The sequence below is a fragment of the Ranitomeya variabilis genome, chromosome 4, assembly GCF_051348905.1.
Source record: "Ranitomeya variabilis isolate aRanVar5 chromosome 4, aRanVar5.hap1, whole genome shotgun sequence".
Lineage (NCBI taxonomy): Eukaryota > Metazoa > Chordata > Amphibia > Anura > Dendrobatidae > Ranitomeya > Ranitomeya variabilis.
In genome coordinates, this window is record NC_135235.1 from 48,367,914 (window position 1) to 48,386,030 (window position 18,117).

Sequence of the window (18,117 nt, forward strand, 5' to 3'; positions counted from 1 at the left end):
CTGATGGATTTGTCATTTGCCAGGCGCTGTGGTTTTGTTTTGGAGCCTTTAAAATTCCCTATTCCACTAAGGGGAATTGATGCTACACCATTGGCTACGAATAAACCTCAGTACTGGACACAAGTGACCATGTGCATGACTCCTGTTCATCAGGAGGTGATTCGCTTTCTTGTATTGCATAATTTGCATGATGTTGTCGTGTTGGGCCTGCCATGGTTGCAGACTCATAATCCAGTCCTGGATTGGAAAGCAATGTCTGTGTCAAGTTGGGGTTGTCAGGGAATTCATGGCGATGCTCCTGTGGTGTCAATTGCTTCATCCACTCCTTCTGAGGTCCCTGCGTTTTTGTCAGATTACCAGGATGTATTTGATGAGCCCAAACTCAGTTCTTCACCTCCTCATAGGGATTGTGATTGTGCTATAAATTTGATTCCTGGTAGTAAGTTTCCTAAGGGACGACTTTTCAATTTGTCAGTGCCGGAGCATGCTGCTATGCGGAGTTATATAAAGGAGTCTTTGGAGAAAGGATTTATTCGCCCTTCCTCCTCCCCTCTTGGTGCGGGGTTCTTTTTTGTGGCTAAGAAGGATGGTTCCTTGAGACCTTGTATTGATTATCGCCTTCTAAACAAAATCACAGTCAAATTTCAGTATCCTTTGCCATTGTTATCTGATCTGTTTGCTCGCATTAGGGGGTCTAGTTGGTTCACCAAGATAGATCTTCGTGGTGCGTATAACCTTGTGCGTATTAAGCAGGGTGATGAATGGCAAACTGCATTTAATACGCCCGAAGGCCATTTTGAGTACTTGGTGATGCCTTTTGGACTTTCTAACGCTCCTTCTGTCTTTCAGTCCTTTATGCACGACATCTTCCGCGAATATCTGGATAAATTTATGATTGTGTATCTGGATGATATTCTGTTTTTTTCGGATGATTGGGAGTCCCATGTTAAGCAGGTCAGGATGGTGTTTCAGGTCCTGCGTGCCAATGCTTTATTTGTGAAGGGCTCAAAATGTCTTTTTGGAGTCCAGAAGGTCTCTTTTTTGGGTTTCATTTTTTTCTCCTTCTGCTATTGAGATGGACCCAGTCAAGGTTCAGGCTATTCATGACTGGACTCAGCCTACATCTGTTAAGTCTTCAGAAGGTCTTAAGTTTTGCTAATTTTTACCGTCGCTTCATCGCTAATTTTTCTGGTGTTGTTAAGCCATTGACGGATTTGACCAAGAAGGGTTCTGATGTTACTAATTGGTCTCCTGCGGCTGTGGAGGCCTTTCGGGAGCTGAAGCGCCGTTTTTCTTCGGCTCCGGTCTTATGTCAGCCAGACGTCTCCCTTCCTTTCCAGGTCGAGGTTGATGCTTCTGAGATTGGAGCGGGGGCTGTTTTGTCGCAGAGAAGCTCTGATGGCTCTGTGCTGAAGCCATGTGCTTTCTTTTCAAGAAAGTTTTCGCCTGCCGAGCGGAATTATGATGTTGGTAATCGGGAGTTGTTGGCTATGAAGTGGGCATTTGAGGAGTGGCGACATTGGCTCGAGGGAGCTAAGCATCGTGTGGTGGTCTTGACTGATCACAAGAATTTGATTTATCTCGAGTCGGCCAAGCGGCTGAATCCTAGACAGGCTCGTTGGTCGTTGTTTTTCTCTCGTTTTGATTTCGTGGTCTCATACCTGCCTGGTTCGAAGAATGTGAAGGCTGATGCCCTTTCTAGGAGTTTTGTGCCTGACTCTCCTGGTGATTCAGAGCCAGCTGGTATCCTCAGAGAAGGGGTGATTTTGTCTGCCATCTCCCCAGATTTGCGACGAGTGCTGCAGGAGTTTCAGGCGGATAGACCTGACCGTTGTCCACCGGAGAGACTGTTTGTCCCGGATAGATGGACCAGCAGAGTTATTTCCGAGGTTCATTCTTCGGTGTTGGCAGGCCATCCTGGGATTTTTGGTACCAGAGATTTGGTGGCTAGGTCCTTCTGGTGGCCTTCCTTGTCGCGGGATGTGCGTTCCTTTGTGCAGTCTTGTGGAATTTGTGCTCGGGCTAAGCCTTGCTGTTCTCGTGCCAGTGGCTTGTTGTTGCCTTTGCCTGTCCCGAAGAGGCCTTGGACGCACATTTCCATGGATTTTATTTCAGATCTCCCTGTCTCTCAGAGAATGTCGGTCATTTGGGTGGTGTGTGATTGTTTTTCTAAAATGGTCCATTTGGTGCCCTTGCCTAAGTTGCCTTCCTCCTCCGAGTTGGTTCCTCTGTTTTTTCAAAATGTGGTTCGTTTGCACGGGATCCCTGAAAATATTGTTTCCGACAGAGGATCCCAGTTTGTGTCTAGATTTTGGCAGACCTTTTGTGCTAAGATGGGCATTAATTTGTCTTTTTCGTCGGCCTTCCATCCTCAGACGAATGGCCAAACCGAGCGCACTAATCAGACTTTGGAAACCTATTTAAGATGTTTTGTTTCTGCTGATCAGGACGACTGGGTGACTTTTTTGCCATTGGCCGAGTTTGCCCTTAATAATCGGGCTAGTTCTGCTACTTTGGTTTTGCCTTTTTTTTGTAATTCAGGGTTTCATCCTCGTTTTTCCTCGGGTCAGGTGGAGTCTTCTGACTGTCCTGGAGTGGATGTTGTGGTGGATAGGTTGCATCAGATTTGGAATCATGTGGTGGACAATTTGAAGCTGTCACAAGAGAAGGCTCAGCGCTTTGCCAACCGCCATCGCTGCGTGGGTCCCCGACTTCGCGTTGGGCATTTGGTGTGGTTGTCTTCTCGCTTTGTTCCTATGAAGGTCTCCTCTCCTAAGTTTAAGCCTCGGTTTATCGGTCCTTATAAGGTTTTGGAAGTCCTTAACCCTGTGTCATTTCGTTTGGACCTCCCGGCATCGTTTGTTATTCATAATGTGTTCCATTGGTCGTTGTTGCGGAGGTATGTGGTGCCTGTGGTTCCTTCGGTTGAGCCTCCTGCCCCTGTGCTGGTTGAGGGAGAATTGGAATACGTGGTGGAGAAGATCTTGGATTCTCGTATTTCTAGACGGAGGCTTCAGTATTTGGTTAAGTGGAAAGGCTATGGTAAGGAGGATACTTCCTGGGTTGTCGCCTCTGATGTTCATGCGGCCGATTTGGTTCGTGCCTTCCATGTGGCTCACCCTGATCGCCCTGGGGGTTTTGATGAGGGTACGGTGACCCCTCCTCAAGGGGGGGGTACTGTTGTGAACTCCGTTTTCAGGCTCCCTCTTGTGGTCACAGATGGTATTGTGTGACTTTGGTTTTTTGGCTCCCCCTGGTGGTTTGGTTTATTATCCTGCGGGTCTGCTGGATCAGCTGCCTCGTTATTCACCAGGGAGGCTCCTATTTAGCTCTGCTTCACTTCCACTTGTTGCCGGCTGTCAATGTATTCAGTGCTATTCTGATTACTCCTGATTATCTCGTTTTCTGCCTCTTCAGGATAAGCTAAGTTCTGTTTGAATATTTTTTGCTCATCTGCCTGCAATATGATTTCTGTGTATGATGAGTCTAGTCCAGCTTGCTAACATGTGATTTCTTTTTGCTGGTAAGCTCTGGGGTACGGAGTTGCTTCCCCCGCACCGTTAGTTGGTGCGGGGGCTCGAGCAATCTCTGCGTGGATATTTTGAATAGGGTTTTTTATTGACCGCACAGTTTCCTTCCTATTTTCTGCTATCTAGTATTAGCAGGCCTCATTTGCTAAATCTGATTTCATCTCTGCGTTTGTGCTTTCCCCTTAACTCACCGTTAATATTTGTGGGGGGCTATTCTATATCTTTGGGGTCTTCCACTGAGGCAAGTGAGGACTTACTTTCCCTCCAGGAATAGTCAGTTTCTCAGGCCGTGACGAGACGTCTAGGATTTTTTAGGTAACGTTCCACGGCTGCCTATAGTTGTTTGCGGATAGGATCAGGTTGCGGTCAATCTAGTTACCACTTCCCCAGAGCTAGTAGTCTGTTCAGTTACTTAGCTAGTCCGACCTGCGATCCTTGCCACTAGGATCATAACAGTACAGCGGGCCTATAAAGTGTTAATTGCATGGCAGAAGCAGGAGAAAAGAAGCTTGGAGATATTTTTTTTTTTTTTGCTGCCGTGTGTCTAGCTGCTGTGTGTCTGGCTTCTCTCCTCCTCTTAATCTTGGTGTGGCTCTGAGTTCAGCTGCTGATATGGATATCCAGAGTTTAGCCTCCAGTGTAGATCATCTTGCTGCAAGGGTACAAAGTATTCAGGATTTTGTTGTGCACAGTCCTATGTCAGAGCCTAGAATACCTATTCCGGAGTTGTTTTCTGGAGATAGATCTAGGTTCCTGAATTTTAAGAACAATTGCAAGTTGTTTCTTTCTTTGAAACCTCGTTCCTCTGGGGATTCTGTTCAGCAAGTTAAGATTATTATTTCTTTCTTGCGTGGCGATCCTCAAGATTGGGCTTTCGCATTGGCTCCAGGGGATCCTGCATTGCTCAGTGTGGATGCGTTTTTTCTGGCCCTTGGATTGCTCTATGAGGAACCTAATCTTGAGAACCAGGCTGAAAAAGCGTTGTTGGCCCTCTCTCAGGGGCAAGATGATGCAGAGGTGTACTGCCAGAAATTTCGGAAATGGTCGGTGCTTACTCAATGGAATGAGTGTGCCCTGGCTGCAAATTTCAGAAAAGGTCTTTCTGAAGCCATTAAGAATGTCATGGTGGGGTTCCCTACGCCTGCAGGTCTGAATGAGTCAATGACTCTGGCTATTCAGATTGATCGGCGTTTGCGGGAGCGCAAACCTGCGCACCATTTGGCGGTGTCTTCTGAACAGACACCTGAGTCTATGCAATGTGATAGAATTCTGACCAGAAGTGAACGGCAAAATTATAGACGGCAAAATGGGTTGTGCTTTTACTGTGGTGACTCAGCTCATGTTATCTCAGCATGCTCTAAGCGCACAAAAAAGATTGATAAATCTGTCACCATCGGTACTTTACAGCCTAAGTTTATTTTGTCTGTTACCCTGATTTGTTCCCTGTCATCTTACCCGGTTATGGCTTTTGTGGATTCAGGTGCTGCCCTGAGTCTGATGGATTTGTCATTTGCCAGGCGCTGTGGTTTTGTTTTGGAGCCTTTAAAATTCCCTATTCCACTAAGGGGAATTGATGCTACACCATTGGCTACGAATAAACCTCAGTACTGGACACAAGTGACCATGTGCATGACTCCTGTTCATCAGGAGGTGATTCGCTTTCTTGTATTGCATAATTTGCATGATGTTGTCGTGTTGGGCCTGCCATGGTTGCAGACTCATAATCCAGTCCTGGATTGGAAAGCAATGTCTGTGTCAAGTTGGGGTTGTCAGGGAATTCATGGCGACGCTCCTGTGGTGTCAATTGCTTCATCCACTCCTTCTGAGGTCCCTGCGTTTTTGTCAGATTACCAGGATGTATTTGATGAGCCCAAACTCAGTTCTCTACCTCCTCATAGGGATTGTGATTGTGCTATAAATTTGATTCCTGGTAGTAAGTTTCCTAAGGGACGACTTTTCAATTTGTCAGTGCCGGAGCATGCTGCTATGCGGAGTTATATAAAGGAGTCTTTGGAGAAAGGACTTATTCGCCCTTCCTCCTCCCCTCTTGGTGCGGGGTTCTTTTTTGTGGCTAAGAAGGATGGTTCCTTGAGACCTTGTATTGATTATCGCCTTCTAAACAAAATCACGGTCAAATTTCAGTATCCTTTGCCATTGTTATCTGATCTGTTTGCTCGCATTAGGGGGTCTAGTTGGTTCACCAAGATAGATCTTCGTGGTGCGTATAACCTTGTGCGTATTAAGGGTGATGAATGGAAAACTGCATTTAATATGCCCGAAGGCCATTTTGAGTACTTGGTGATGCCTTTTGGACTTTCTAACGCTCCTTCTGTCTTTCAGTCCTTTATGCACGACATCTTCCGCGAATATCTGGATAAATTTATGATTGTGTATCTGGATGATATTCTGTTTTTTTCGGATGATTGGGAGTCCCATGTTAAGCAGGTCAGGATGGTGTTTCAGGTCCTGCGTGCCAATGCTTTATTTGTGAAGGGCTCAAAATGTCTTTTTGGAGTCCAGAAGGTCTTTTTTTGGGGTTTCATTTTTTTCTCCTTCTGCTATTGAGATGGACCCAGTCAAGGTTCAGGCTATTCATGACTGGACTCAGCCTACATCTGTTAAGAGTCTTCAGAAGGTCTTGGGTTTTGCTAATTTTTACCGTCGCTTCATCGCTAATTTTTCTGGTGTTGTTAAGCCATTGACGGATTTGACCAAGAAGGGTTCTGATGTTACTAATTGGTCTCCTGCGGCTGTGGAGGCCTTTCGGGAGCTGAAGCGCCGTTTTTCTTCGGCTCCGGTCTTATGTCAGCCAGACGTCTCCCTTCCTTTCCAGGTCGAGGTTGATGCTTCTGAGATTGGAGCAGGGGCTGTTTTGTCGCAGAGAAGCTCTGATGGCTCTGTGCTGAAGCCATGTGCTTTTTTTTCAAGAAAGTTTTCGCCTGCCGAGCGGAATTATGATGTTGGTAATCGGGAGTTGTTGGCTATGAAGTGGGCATTTGAGGAGTGGCGACATTGGCTCGAGGGAGCTAAGCATCGTGTGGTGGTCTTGACTGATCACAAGAATTTGATTTATCTCGAGTCGGCCAAGCGGCTGAATCCTAGACAGGCTCGTTGGTCGTTGTTTTTTTCTCGTTTTGATTTCGTGGTCTCATACCTGCCTGGTTCGAAGAATGTGAAGGCTGATGCCCTTTCTAGGAGTTTTGTGCCTGACTCTCCTGGTGATTCAGAGCCAGCTGGTATCCTCAGAGAAGGGGTGATTTTGTCTGCCATCTCCCCAGATTTGCGACGAGTGCTGCAGGAGTTTCAGGCGGATAGACCTGACCGTTGTCCACCGGAGAGACTGTTTGTCCCGGATAGATGGACCAGCAGAGTTATTTCCGAGGTTCATTCTTCGGTGTTGGCAGGCCATCCTGGGATTTTTGGTACCAGAGATTTGGTGGTTAGGTCCTTCTGGTGGCCTTCCTTGTCGCGGGATGTGCGTTCCTTTGTGCAGTCTTGTGGAATTTGTGCTCGGGCTAAGCCTTGCTGTTCTCGTGCCAGTGGCTTGTTGTTGCCTTTGCCTGTCCCGAAGAGGCCTTGGACGCACATTTCCATGGATTTTATTTCAGATCTCCCTGTCTCTCAGAGAATGTCGGTCATTTGGGTGGTGTGTGATTGTTTTTCTAAAATGGTCCATTTGGTGCCCTTGCCTAAGTTGCCTTCCTCCTCCGAGTTGGTTCCTCTGTTTTTTCAAAATGTGGTTCGTTTGCACGGGATCCCTGAAAATATTGTTTCCGACAGAGGATCCCAGTTTGTGTCTAGATTTTGGCAGACCTTTTGTGCTAAGATGGGCATTAATTTGTCTTTTTCGTCGGCCTTCCATCCTCAGACGAATGGCCAAACCGAGCGCACTAATCAGACTTTGGAAACCTATTTAAGATGTTTTGTTTCTGCTGATCAGGACGACTGGGTGACTTTTTTGCCATTGGCCGAGTTTGCCCTTAATAATCGGGCTAGTTCTGCTACTTTGGTTTTGCCTTTTTTTTGTAATTCAGGGTTTCATCCTCGTTTTTCCTCGGGTCAGGTGGAGTCTTCTGACTGTCCTGGAGTGGATGTTGTGGTGGATAGGTTGCATCAGATTTGGAATCATGTGGTGGACAATTTGAAGCTGTCACAAGAGAAGGCTCAGCGCTTTGCCAACCGCCGTCGCTGCGTGGGTCCCCGACTTCGCGTTGGGCATTTGGTGTGGTTGTCTTCTCGCTTTGTTCCTATGAAGGTCTCCTCTCCTAAGTTTAAGCCTCGGTTTATCGGTCCTTATAAGATTTTGGAAGTCCTTAACCCTGTGTCATTTCGTTTGGACCTCCCGGCATCGTTTGTTATTCATAATGTGTTCCATCGGTCGTTGTTGCGGAGGTATGTGGTGCCTGTGGTTCCTTCGGTTGAGCCTCCTGCCCCTGTGCTGGTTGAGGGAGAATTGGAATACGTGGTGGAGAAGATCTTGGATTCTCGTATTTCTAGACGGAGGCTTCAGTATTTGGTTAAGTGGAAAGGCTATGGTAAGGAGGATACTTCCTGGGTTGTCGCCTCTGATGTTCATGCGGCCGATTTGGTTCGTGCCTTCCATGTGGCTCACCCTGATCGCCCTGGGGGTTTTGATGAGGGTTCGGTGACCCCTCCTCAAGGGGGGGTACTGTTGTGAACTCCGTTTTCAGGCTCCCTCTTGTGGTCACAGATGGTATTGTGTGACTTTGGTTTTTTGGCTCCCCCTGGTGGTTTGGTTTATTATCCTGCGGGTCTGCTGGATCAGCTGCCTCGTTATTCACCAGGGAGGCTCCTATTTAGCTCTGCTTCACTTCCACTTGTTGCCGGCTGTCAATGTATTCAGTGCTATTCTGATTACTCCTGATTATCTCGTTTTCTGCCTCTTCAGGATAAGCTAAGTTCTGTTTGAATATTTTTTGCTCATCTGCCTGCAATATGATTTCTGTGTATGATGAGTCTAGTCCAGGTTGCTAACATGTGATTTCTTTTTGCTGGTAAGCTCTGGGGTACGGAGTTGCTTCCCCCGCACCGTTAGTTGGTGCGGGGGCTCGAGCAATCTCTGCGTGGATATTTTGAATAGGGTTTTTTATTGACCGCACAGTTTCCTTCCTATTTTCTGCTATCTAGTATTAGCAGGCCTCATTTGCTAAATCTGATTTCATCTCTGCGTTTGTGCTTTCCCCTTAACTCACCGTTAATATTTGTGGGGGGCTATTCTATATCTTTGGGGTCTTCCACTGAGGCAAGTGAGGACTTACTTTCCCTCCAGGAATAGTCAGTTTCTCAGGCCGTGACGAGACGTCTAGGATTTTTTAGGTAACGTTCCACGGCTGCCTATAGTTGTTTGCGGATAGGATCAGGTTGCGGTCAATCTAGTTACCACTTCCCCAGAGCTAGTAGTCTGTTCAGTTACTTAGCTAGTCCGACCTGCGATCCTTGCCACTAGGATCATAACAGTACAGCGGGCCTATAAAGTGTTAATTGCATGGCAGAAGCAGGAAAAAAGAAGCTTGGAGATTTTTTTTTTTTTTTTTGCTGCCGTGTGTCTAGCTGCTGTGTGTCTGGCTTCTCTCCTCCTCTTAATCTTGGTGTGGCTCTGAGTTCAGCTGCTGATATGGATATCCAGAGTTTAGCCTCCAGTGTAGATCATCTTGCTGCAAGGGTACAAAGTATTCAGGATTTTGTTGTGCACAGTCCTATGTCAGAGCCTAGAATACCTATTCCGGAGTTGTTTTCTGGAGATAGATCTAGGTTCCTGAATTTTAAGAACAATTGCAAGTTGTTTCTTTCTTTGAAACCTCGTTCCTCTGGGGATTCTGTTCAGCAAGTTAAGATTATTATTTCTTTCTTGCGTGGCGATCCTCAAGATTGGGCTTTCGCATTGGCTCCAGGGGATCCTGCATTGCTCAGTGTGGATGCGTTTTTTCTGGCCCTTGGATTGCTCTATGAGGAACCTAATCTTGAGAACCAGGCTGAAAAAGCGTTGTTGGCCCTCTCTCAGGGGCAAGATGATGCAGAGGTGTACTGCCAGAAATTTCGGAAATGGTCGGTGCTTACTCAATGGAATGAGTGTGCCCTGGCTGCAAATTTCAGAAAAGGTCTTTCTGAAGCCATTAAGAATGTCATGGTGGGGTTCCCTACGCCTGCAGGTCTGAATGAGTCAATGACTCTGGCTATTCAGATTGATCGGCGTTTGCGGGAGCGCAAACCTGCGCACCATTTGGCGGTGTCTTCTGAACAGACACCTGAGTCTATGCAATGTGATAGAATTCTGACCAGAAGTGAACGGCAAAATTATAGACGGCAAAATGGGTTGTGCTTTTACTGTGGTGACTCAGCTCATGTTATCTCAGCATGCTCTAAGCGCACAAAAAAGATTGATAAATCTGTCACCATCGGTACTTTACAGCCTAAGTTTATTTTGTCTGTTACCCTGATTTGTTCCCTGTCATCTTACCCGGTTATGGCTTTTGTGGATTCAGGTGCTGCCCTGAGTCTGATGGATTTGTCATTTGCCAGGCGCTGTGGTTTTGTTTTGGAGCCTTTAAAATTCCCTATTCCACTAAGGGGAATTGATGCTACACCATTGGCTACGAATAAACCTCAGTACTGGACACAAGTGACCATGTGCATGACTCCTGTTCATCAGGAGGTGATTCGCTTTCTTGTATTGCATAATTTGCATGATGTTGTCGTGTTGGGCCTGCCATGGTTGCAGACTCATAATCCAGTCCTGGATTGGAAAGCAATGTCTGTGTCAAGTTGGGGTTGTCAGGGAATTCATGGCGACGCTCCTGTGGTGTCAATTGCTTCATCCACTCCTTCTGAGGTCCCTGCGTTTTTGTCAGATTACCAGGATGTATTTGATGAGCCCAAACTCAGTTCTCTACCTCCTCATAGGGATTGTGATTGTGCTATAAATTTGATTCCTGGTAGTAAGTTTCCTAAGGGACGACTTTTCAATTTGTCAGTGCCGGAGCATGCTGCTATGCGGAGTTATATAAAGGAGTCTTTGGAGAAAGGACTTATTCGCCCTTCCTCCTCCCCTCTTGGTGCGGGGTTCTTTTTTGTGGCTAAGAAGGATGGTTCCTTGAGACCTTGTATTGATTATCGCCTTCTAAACAAAATCACGGTCAAATTTCAGTATCCTTTGCCATTGTTATCTGATCTGTTTGCTCGCATTAGGGGGTCTAGTTGGTTCACCAAGATAGATCTTCGTGGTGCGTATAACCTTGTGCGTATTAAGGGTGATGAATGGAAAACTGCATTTAATATGCCCGAAGGCCATTTTGAGTACTTGGTGATGCCTTTTGGACTTTCTAACGCTCCTTCTGTCTTTCAGTCCTTTATGCACGACATCTTCCGCGAATATCTGGATAAATTTATGATTGTGTATCTGGATGATATTCTGTTTTTTTCGGATGATTGGGAGTCCCATGTTAAGCAGGTCAGGATGGTGTTTCAGGTCCTGCGTGCCAATGCTTTATTTGTGAAGGGCTCAAAATGTCTTTTTGGAGTCCAGAAGGTCTTTTTTTTGGGTTTCATTTTTTTCTCCTTCTGCTATTGAGATGGACCCAGTCAAGGTTCAGGCTATTCATGACTGGACTCAGCCTACATCTGTTAAGAGTCTTCAGAAGGTCTTGGGTTTTGCTAATTTTTACCGTCGCTTCATCGCTAATTTTTCTGGTGTTGTTAAGCCATTGACGGATTTGACCAAGAAGGGTTCTGATGTTACTAATTGGTCTCCTGCGGCTGTGGAGGCCTTTCGGGAGCTGAAGCGCCGTTTTTCTTCGGCTCCGGTCTTATGTCAGCCAGACGTCTCCCTTCCTTTCCAGGTCGAGGTTGATGCTTCTGAGATTGGAGCAGGGGCTGTTTTGCCGCAGAGAAGCTCTGATGGCTCTGTGCTGAAGCCATGTGCTTTTTTTTCAAGAAAGTTTTCGCCTGCCGAGCGGAATTATGATGTTGGTAATCGGGAGTTGTTGGCTATGAAGTGGGCATTTGAGGAGTGGCGACATTGGCTCGAGGGAGCTAAGCATCGTGTGGTGGTCTTGACTGATCACAAGAATTTGATTTATCTCGAGTCGGCCAAGCAGCTGAATCCTAGACAGGCTCGTTGTTTTTTTCTCGTTTTGATTTCGTGGTCTCATACCTGCCTGGTTCGAAGAATGTGAAGGCTGATGCCCTTTCTAGGAGTTTTGTGCCTGACTCTCCTGGTGATTCAGAGCCAGCTGGTATCCTCAGAGAAGGGGTGATTTTGTCTGCCATCTCCCCAGATTTGCGACGAGTGCTGCAGGAGTTTCAGGCGGATAGACCTGACCGTTGTCCACCGGAGAGACTGTTTGTCCCGGATAGATGGACCAGCAGAGTTATTTCCGAGGTTCATTCTTCGGTGTTGGCAGGCCATCCTGGGATTTTTGGTACCAGAGATTTGGTGGCTAGGTCCTTCTGGTGGCCTTCCTTGTCGCGGGATGTGCGTTCCTTTGTGCAGTCTTGTGAAATTTGTGCTCGGGCTAAGCCTTGCTGTTCTCGTGCCAGTGGCTTGTTGTTGCCTTTGCCTGTCCCGAAGAGGCCTTGGACGCACATTTCCATGGATTTTATTTCAGATCTCCCTGTCTCTCAGAGAATGTCGGTCATTTGGGTGGTGTGTGATTGTTTTTCTAAAATGGTCCATTTGGTGCCCTTGCCTAAGTTGCCTTCCTCCTCCGAGTTGGTTCCTCTGTTTTTTCAAAATGTGGTTCGTTTGCACGGGATCCCTGAAAATATTGTTTCCGACAGAGGATCCCAGTTTGTGTCTAGATTTTGGCAGACCTTTTGTGCTAAGATGGGCATTAATTTGTCTTTTTCGTCGGCCTTCCATCCTCAGACGAATGGCCAAACCGAGCGCACTAATCAGACTTTGGAAACCTATTTAAGATGTTTTGTTTCTGCTGATCAGGACGACTGGGTGACTTTTTTGCCATTGGCCGAGTTTGCCCTTAATAATCGAGCTAGTTCTGCTACTTTGGTTTTGCCTTTTTTTTGTAATTCAGGGTTTCATCCTCGTTTTTCCTCGGGTCAGGTGGAGTCTTCTGACTGTCCTGGAGTGGATGTTGTGGTGGATAGGTTGCATCAGATTTGGAATCATGTGGTGGACAATTTGAAGCTGTCACAAGAGAAGGCTCAGCGCTTTGCCAACCGCCGTCGCTGCGTGGGTCCCCGACTTCGCGTTGGGGATTTGGTGTGGTTGTCTTCTCGCTTTGTTCCTATGAAGGTCTCCTCTCCTAAGTTTAAGCCTCGGTTTATCGGTCCTTATAAGATTTTGGAAGTCCTTAACCCTGTGTCATTTTCGTTTGGACCTCCCGGCATCGTTTGTTATTCATAATGTGTTCCATCGGTCGTTGTTGCGGAGGTATGTGGTGCCTGTGGTTCCTTCGGTTGAGCCTCCTGCCCCTGTGCTGGTTGAGGGAGAATTGGAATACGTGGTGGAGAAGATCTTGGATTCTCGTATTTCTAGACGGAGGCTTCAGTATTTGGTTAAGTGGAAAGGCTAAGGTAAGGAGGATACTTCCTGGGTTGTCGCCTCTGATGTTCATGCGGCCGATTTGGTTCATGCCTTCCATGTGGCTCACCCTGATCGCCCTGGGGGTTTTGATGAGGGTTCGGTGACCCATCCTCAAGGGGGGGGGGTACTGTTGTGAACTCCGTTTTCAGGCTCCCTCTTGTGGTCACAGATGGTATTGTGTGACTTTGGTTTTTTGGCTCCCCCTGGTGGTTTGGTTTATTATCCTGCGGGTCTGCTGGATCAGATGCCTCGTTATTCACCAGGGAGGCTCCTATTTAGCTCTGCTCCACTTCCACTTGTTGCCGGCTGTCAATGTATTCAGTGCTATTCTGATTACTCCTGATTATCTCGTTTTCTGCCTCTTCAGGATAAGCTAAGTTCTGTTTGAATATTTTTTTGCTCATCTGCCTGCAATATGATTTCTGTGTATGATTAGTCTAGTCCAGCTTGCTAACATGTGATTTCTTTTTGCTGGTAAGCTCTGGGGTACGGAGTTGCTTCCCCCGCACTGTTAGTTGGTGCGGGGGCTCGAGCAATCTCTGCGTGGATATTTTGAATAGGGTTTTTTATTGACCGCACAGTTTCCTTCCTATTTTCTGCTATCTAGTATTAGCGGGCCTCATTTGCTAAATCTGATTTCATCTCTGCGTTTGTGCTTTCCCCTTAACTCACCGTTAATATTTGTGGGGGGCTATTCTATATCTTTGGGGTCTTCCACTGAGGCAAGTGAGGACTTACTTTCCCTCCAGGAATAGTCAGTTTCTCAGGCCATGACGAGACGTCTAGGATTTTTTAGGTAACGTTCCACGGCTGCCTATAGTTGTTTGCGGATAGGATCAGGTTGCGGTCAATCTAGTTACCACTTCCCCAGAGCTAGTAGTCTGTTCAGTTACTTAGCTAGTCCGACCTGCGATCCTTGCCACTAGGATCATAACACTACCCCTAGAAAGAAAGCAAAGACCTCACTTGCCTCAGAGAAATACCCCAAAGTTTAGACAGCCCCCACAAATAATAACGGTGAGTTAAGGGGAAAATACAAACGTAGAAATGAAACATGTTTAGCAAATGAGGCCCGCTAACACTAGATAGACAGAAGATAGCAAGGAATCTGTGCGGTCAGTACAAAAACTATCAAAAACTATCCACGCAGAGAATAGAAGAACCCCCACACCGACTCACGATGTGAGGGGAGCACTCTGCACCCCAGAGCTACCAGCAAGCGCAAAAATCACATAAAAGCAAGCTGGACTGAACTCATCATATACTGAGAAATGTTTTCAAGGAAATAATGAGCAAAATGAACAAGCAAGACTTAGCTTCTCCAGGAGGAGACAGGTCACAAGGGAGGTCCAGGAGAGATCAAAACCAGGACTGAATACAACGACAGCAGGCAACAAGTAAAGGTCCAGGTGAGTTAAATAGGGACCAGCATAGCAGGAAATGAGGCAGCTGAGCCCTGCTACAGACCAGCCATATCGCTAAAGGCCACCAGAGGGAGCCCAAGAACAGAACTCACACAGTACCACTCACGACCACAGGAGGGAGCCCGAGGACGGAACCCACAACAGTACCCCCCCCTTGAGGAGGGGTCACCGAACCCTCACCAGTAGGGTTGAGCGAAACGGGTCGATCATTTTCAAAAGTCGCCGACTTTTGGCTAAGTCGGCGTCTCATGAAACCCGATCCGACCCCTGTGCTTGTCGGCCATGCGGTACGCGACTTTCGCGCCAAAGTCGCGTTTCAATGACGCGAAAAGCGCCATTTCTCAGCCAATGAAGGTGAACGCAGAGTGTGGGCAGCGTGATGACATAGATCCTGGTCCCCACCATCTTAGAGAAGGGCATTGCAGTGATTGGCTTGCTGTCTGCGGCGTCACAGGGGCTATAAAGGGGCGTTCCCGCCGACCGCCATCTTACTGCTGCTGATCTGAGCTTAGGGACAGGTTGCTGCCGCTTCATCAGAAGCAGGGAGAGCGTTAGGCAGGGTCCACTAACCACCAAACCGCTTGTGCTGCAGCGATTTCCACTGTCCAACACCACCTTCGGTGTGCAGGGACTGTGGAAGCTATTTTTTTTTTTTTTTCCCCTCAGCGCTGTAGCTCATTGGGCTGCCCTAGAAGGCTCCGTGATAGCTGTATTGCTGTGTGTACGCCACTGTGGAAACCAACTGCTTTTTTCAAAGCACATATCCTCTTGTTCCTTCCTTTCTGCACAGCTATCTTTTCTGTTTTTCCACACTTTTTATTTAATTTGTGCATCAGTCCACTCCTATTGCTGCCTGCCATACCTGGCTTACATTACTGCAGGGAGATAGTAATTGTAGGACAGTTTTTTTTTTTTTTTTGTTTTTTTTTTTTGTGGGAGATTAAGATTGGCATTTCTGCTACAGTGCCATCCCTGTGTGTGCCATCTCTCACTGAGTGGGCCATAGAAAGCCTATTTATTTTTTCCGTGATTTGTGTTCTAAAATCTACCTCAACACAAAAACAGTACATCAATCAGTGGGAGAAAAATATTGGCCTCAGTCAGGGCTTGTGTGCCACTGCTGTGTGTGCTATCTCTCATTCAGTGGGCTATAGCAAGCCTATTTTTTTTTTTTTTTTTTAATATTATTTGGTTTCTAATTCTCCCTGAAAAAAAAAAAAAAAACCTAAAAAAACAGTGGGAGAATAATATTGCCCTTTCAGCTTGTGTGCCAGTCTTGACTCCTGGGTGTGCCACCTCTCTCCCTCTCATTCAGTGGGCCATAGAAAGCCTATTTATTTTTTTTTTTAAATATTATTGGGTTTCTAAAGTCTCCCTGAAAAAACAAAAAATACATAAAAAAACAGTGGGAGAGTAATATTGCCCTTTCAGCTTGTGTGCCAGTCTTGACTCCTGGGTGTGCCACCTCTCTCCCTTTCATTCAGTGGGCCATAGAAAGCCTATTTATTTTTTCCGTGATTTGTGTTCTAAAATCTACCTCAACACAAAAACACTACATCAATCAGTGGGAGAAAAATATTGGCCTCAGTCAGGGCTTGTGTGCCACTGCTGTGTGTGCTATCTCTCATTCAGTGGGCTATAGCAAGCCTATTTTTTTTTTTTTTTTTTTTTTTAATATTATTTGGTTTCTAAAGTCTCCCTGAAAAAAAAAAAAAAACATAAAAAAACAGTGGGAGAGTAATATTGCCCTTTCAGCTTGTGTGCCAGTCTTGACTCCTGGGTGTGCCACCTCTCTCCCTTTCATTCAGTGGGCCATAGAAAGCCTATTTATTTTTTGGTTTTTTTAATATTATTTGGTTTCTAAAGTCTCCCTGAAAATAAAAAAAAAAAATACATAAAAAAACAGTGGGAGAGTAATATTGCCATTTCAGCTTGTGTGCCAGTCTTGACTCCTGGGTGTGCCACCTCTCTCCCTCTCATTCAGTGGGCCATAGAAAGCCTTGTTTTTTTGTTTTTTTTTTAATATTATTTGGTTTCTAAAGTCTCCCTGAAAATAAAAAAAAAAAACATAAAAAAACAGTGGGAGAGTAATATTGCCATTTCAGCTTGTGTGCCAGTCTTGACTCCTGGGTGTGCCACCTCTCTCTCTAATTGTGGGCCATAGAAAGCCTATTTATTTTTTGGTTTTTTTAATATTATTTGGTTTCTAAAGTCTCCCTGAAAATAAAAAAAAAAAATACATAAAAAAACAGTGGGAGAGTAATATTGCCCTTTCAGCTTGTGTGCCAGTCTTGACTCCTGGGTGTGCCACCTCTCTCCCTTTCATTCAGTGGGCCATAGAAAGCCTATTTATTTTTTGGTTTTTTTAATATTATTTGGTTTCTAAAGTCTCCCTGAAAATAAAAAAAAAAATACATAAAAAAACAGTGGGAGAGTAATATTGCCATTTCAGCTTGTGTGCCAGTCTTGACTCCTGGGTGTGCCACCTCTCTCCCTCTCATTCAGTGGGCCATAGAAAGCCTTGTTTTTTTGTTTTTTTTTTAATATTATTTGGTTTCTAAAGTCTCCCTGAAAATAAAAAAAAAAAACATAAAAAAACAGTGGGAGAGTAATATTGCCATTTCAGCTTGTGTGCCAGTCTTGACTCCTGGGTGTGCCACCTCTCTCTCTAATTGTGGGCCATAGAAAGCCTATTTATTTTTTGGTTTTTTTAATATTATTTGGTTTCTAAAGTCTCCCTGAAAATAAAAAAAAAAAATACATAAAAAAACAGTGGGAGAGTAATATTGCCCTTTCAGCTTGTGTGCCAGTCTTGACTCCTGGGTGTGCCACCTCTCTCCCTTTCATTCAGTGGGCCATAGAAAGCCTATTTATTTTTTGGTTTTTTTAATATTATTTGGTTTCTAAAGTCTCCCTGAAAATAAAAAAAAAAAATACATAAAAAAACAGTGGGAGAGTAATATTGCCCTTTCAGCTTGTGTGCCAGTCTTGACTCCTGGGTGTGCCACCTCTCTCCCTTTCATTCAGTGGGCCATAGAAAGCCTATTTATTTTTTGGTTTTTTTAATATTATTTGGTTTCTAAAGTCTCCCTGAAAATAAAAAAAAAAAATACATAAAAAAACAGTGGGAGAGTAATATTGCCATTTCAGCTTGTGTGCCAGTCTTGACTCCTGGGTGTGCCACCTCTCTCCCTCTCATTCAGTGGGCCATAGAAAGCCTTGTTTTTTTGTTTTTTTTTTAATATTATTTGGTTTCTAAAGTCTCCCTGAAAATAAAAAAAAAAAACATAAAAAAACAGTGGGAGAGTAATATTGCCATTTCAGCTTGTGTGCCAGTCTTGACTCCTGGGTGTGCCACCTCTCTCTCTAATTGTGGGCCATAGAAAGCCTATTTATTTTTTGGTTTTTTTAATATTATTTGGTTTCTAAAGTCTCCCTGAAAATAAAAAAAAAAAATACATAAAAAAACAGTGGGAGAGTAATATTGCCCTTTCAGCTTGTGTGCCAGTCTTGACTCCTGGGTGTGCCACCTCTCTCCCTTTCATTCAGTGGGCCATAGAAAGCCTATTTATTTTTTGGTTTTTTTAATATTATTTGGTTT